Raw genomic sequence first — 4,266 nt, 5'->3', positions numbered from 1 at the left:
CCTGAAATTAAAAAAGAAATGAAATGAGATGCCATCCAAACTGGAGGTACTGACGATGAGGGTTAATGAGGTAGAAGAAAGAGTGAGAGACATAGAAGATAAGTTGAGAACAAGGAAGGAAGCTGGGGAAAAAAAGAGAAAAACTATTAAAAGGCCATGATGAAGGGTAAAGGGAAATAAATAATAGCCTCAGAAGGAAAAAACTACGTATAACTAGGGATTCCAGAGAGTGCCGAGAGGGACAGATGGCCAGAAAGCATATTTGAACAAATCATGGCTGAGAACTTCCCTAACTTGGGGAGGGAAACAGGCATTCAGATCTAGGAGAGAGGAGGCTTCCCCACCCACCAAATCAATAAAAACCATTCAACACCTCGACATTTAATAGTGAAACTTGCAAATTCCAAAGATAAAGAGAAAATCCTTAAAGCAGCGAGAGACAATAGACTCCTAACTTACTAGGGAGAAATATTAGATTAACAGCAGACCTCTCCACAGAGACCTGGCAGGCCAGAAAGGGCTGGCAGGATATCTTCAGGGTCCTAAATGAGAAGAACATGCAGCCAAGAGTACTCCTATCCAGCAAGGCTCTCATTCAGAATAGAAGGAGCAATAAAGAGCTTCCAGGATAGGGAGAAACTGAAAGAATATGTGACCACCAAACCAGCTCTGCCAGAAATATTAAGGGGGACCCTGTAAAAGAAAGAGGAAGCCCAAAGAAATAATCCGCAAAAACAGGGACTGAATAGGTATTACGATGACACTAAATTCATATCTTTCAATAGTTACTCTGAACATGAATGGGCTAAATGATCCTATCAAAAGATGCAGGGTTTCGAACTGGATAAAAAGCAAGATCCATCTCTTTGCTGTCTACAAGAGACTCATTTGAGACCTAAGGACACCTCCAGCCTGAAATGAAAGGTTGGAGAACCATTTGGCATTCAAATGGTCCTCAAAAGAAAGCTGGGGTAGCCATCCTTATATCAGATAAATTAAAATTTATCCCAAAGACTGTAGTAAGAGATCGAGAGGGACATTATATCATAATTAAAGGGTCTATCCAACAAGAAGACCTAACAATCATGAATATTTATGCCCCCAATGTGGGAGCTGCCAAGTATATCAATCAATTAATAACCAAAGTAAAGACATACTTAGATAATAATACACTAATAGCAGCAGACTTCATCACAGCACTTTCTGCAAATGACGCATATTCTAAGCACAACATCACCAAAGAAACAAGAGCTTTGAAATGATACACTGGACCAGATGGATATCACAGATATATACAGAACTTTCCATCTGAATGCAATTGAATACACGTTCTTCTCAAGTGTACATGGAACTTTCTCCACAATAGGCCACATACTGTGTCAAAAATCAGGTCTCAACTGATACCAAAAGATTGGGATTGTCCTCTGCATATTTTCAGACCACATGCTATGAAACTAGAACTCAATCACAAGAAGAAATATGGAAGACACTCAAACACGTGGAGGTTAAAGAGCATCCTAGTAAAAGATGAATGGGTCAACCAGGATATTAGAGTAGAATTAAAAAGATTCATGAAAACTAATGAAAATGAAGATACAACCATTCAAAAATCTTTGGGATACAGCAATAGCAGTCCTGAGAGGGGAAATACATCCCAATACAAGCATCCCTCAAAAAATTGGAAAAAACTGAAATACACAAGCTAATCTCACACCTAAAGGAACTGGAGAAAAAAACAGCAAATAAAACCCACACCAAGCAGAAGAAGAGAGATAATAAAGATTCAAGCAGAACTCAATGAAATAGAGACCAGAAGAACTATAGAACAGATCAACAAAACCAGGAGTTGGTTCTTTGACAGAAGGGAAGCTTTCAACCTTTCACCATTGTATATGATGTTTGCTGTGAGATAGTCAAATATAGCTTTTATTATGCTGAGGAGTGGCATCCTCTATATTATTCTATGCTTGTAATTTCTGCATATCTGCGTCTTTGACAAAAAATGCCCACTGATCAGAAAGGATTACACTCTTGCACTATTGGTGGGAATGTAAGGCTGGCAGCCACTCTGGAAAACACTACAAAGATTCCTCAAATGTTAAGAATAGAACTTCCCTGTGATCCAGCAATTGCACTGCTAGGTATTTACCCAAGGGATACAAAAATACTAATTCGAAGGGATACACTCTGATGTTTCTAGCAGCATTATTTACATTAGCCAAATTATGGAAACAGCCCAAACATCCAGCAGTTGTTGAATGGATAAAGATGATGTGGTGTGTATAATATAATATACCATTATATGTATATTATGACTCAGCCATAGAAAAGAATGAAATCTTTCATTTCCATCAATGTAGATGGAGTTAGATTACATTATGCTAAGTGAAAAGGTCAGTGAGAGACAGAGAAATACCGTATTTCACTCCTGTGGAATTTATGAAACAAAAAAAAATTAGAGCATAGGAAAAAGGGAGAGAGAATTAGGCAAACCAAGAAACAAACTCTTCACTACAGAGAATGAATTTATGGTTGTCAGAAAGAAGGTAGGTGGGGGGATGAGTGAAATAGAAGATGGGGATTAAGCAGGGCACTTGCTGTGATGAGCACCGGGTATTGTAAGGAAGTGTTGAATCACTGGATTGTCATCTACGAAAAGCCCACAGCAAATATCATTCTCAATGGGGAAGCACTGGGAGCCTTTCCCCTAAGATCAGGAACAAGACAGGGATGTCCACTCTCACCACTGCTATTCTACATAGTACTGGAAGTCCTAGCCTCAGCAATCAGACAACAAGAAGAAATAAAAGGCATTCAAATAGGCAAAGAAGAAGTCAAACTCTCCCTCTTTGCCAATGACATGATACTCTACATAGAAAACCCAAAAGCCTCCACCCCAAGATTGCTAGAACTCATACAGCCATTTAGCAGTGTGGCAGGATACAAAATCAATGCCCAGAAGTCAGTGGCATTTCTATACACTAACAATGAGACTGAAGAATGAGAAATTAAGGAATCAATCCCATTTACAATTGCACCCAAAAGCATAAGATGCCTAGGAATAAACCTAACCAAAGAGGCAAAGGATCTATACCCTAAAACTATAGAACACTTCTGAAAGAAATTGAGGAAGACACAAAGAGATGAAAAATATTCCATGCTCCTGGATTGGAAGAATTAATATTGTGAAAATGTCAATGTTACCCAGGGCAATGTACACGTTTAATGCAATCCCTATCAAAAAGCCATGGACTTTCTTCAGAGAGTTGGAACAAATTATTTTAAGATTTGTGTGGAATCAGAAAAGATCCCGAATAGCCAGGGGAATTTCAAAAAAGAAAACCATATCTGGGGGCATCATAATGCCAGATTTCAGGATTGTACTACAAAGCTGTGATCATCAAGACAGTGTGGTACTGGCACAAAAACAGACACATAGATCAATGGAACAGAATAGAGAATCCAGAAGTGGACCCTCAACTTTATGGTCAACTAATATTTGATAAAGGAGGAAAGACTATCCACTGGAAAAAAGACAGTCTCTTCAATAAATGGTGCTGGGAAAATTGGACAGCCACATGCAGAAGAATGAAACTAGACCATTCTCTTGCACCATACACAAAGATAAACTCAAAATGGATGAAAGATTTTATGTGAGACAACATTCCATCAAAATCCTAGAGGATGGGGATCCCTGGATGGCACAGCGGTTTGGCGCCTGCCTTTGGCCCAGGGCGCCATCCTGGAGACCCGGGATCGAGTCCCACGTCGGGCTCCCGGTGCATGGAGCCTGCTTCTCCCTCTGCCTGTGTCTCTGCCTCTCTTTCTCTCTCTCTCTCTGTGACTATCATAAATAAATAAAAATTTAAAAAAATCCTAGAGGAGAACACAGGCAACACCCTTTTTGAACTGGGCCACAGTAACTTTTTGCAAGATTCATCCATGAAGGCAAGAGAAACAAAAGCAAAAATGAACTATTGGGACTTTATTCTTTTTATTTTTAATTTATGATAGTCACAGACACACACAGAGAGAGGCAGGTGAGTGTGGGCAATTGAATGTTCTACCAGGTGAGTGTGGGCAATTGAATGTTCTGGTCCCTGAAGCCCAAAGGGGCCGTGGGTTTGCCCAAGCCTGCCCTAGGCTGTGCTCTCAGTTTCAGAAAATAGAAGAGCAAGGGGAACAGGGGGTAGTAGGGGGAAGAAGGGGCTTGAGGCAGAAACATGCCTCATGGCCAAGGTCCCAGAGAGCGGCCAGGTGGGACTA

The sequence above is a fragment of the Canis lupus genome, chromosome 1, assembly GCF_011100685.1.
Source record: "Canis lupus familiaris isolate Mischka breed German Shepherd chromosome 1, alternate assembly UU_Cfam_GSD_1.0, whole genome shotgun sequence".
In the NCBI taxonomy this organism is placed as follows: domain Eukaryota; kingdom Metazoa; phylum Chordata; class Mammalia; order Carnivora; family Canidae; genus Canis; species Canis lupus.
The sequence above is the reverse complement of the archived record's forward strand: the minus strand, read 5'-3'. Positions refer to the sequence as shown.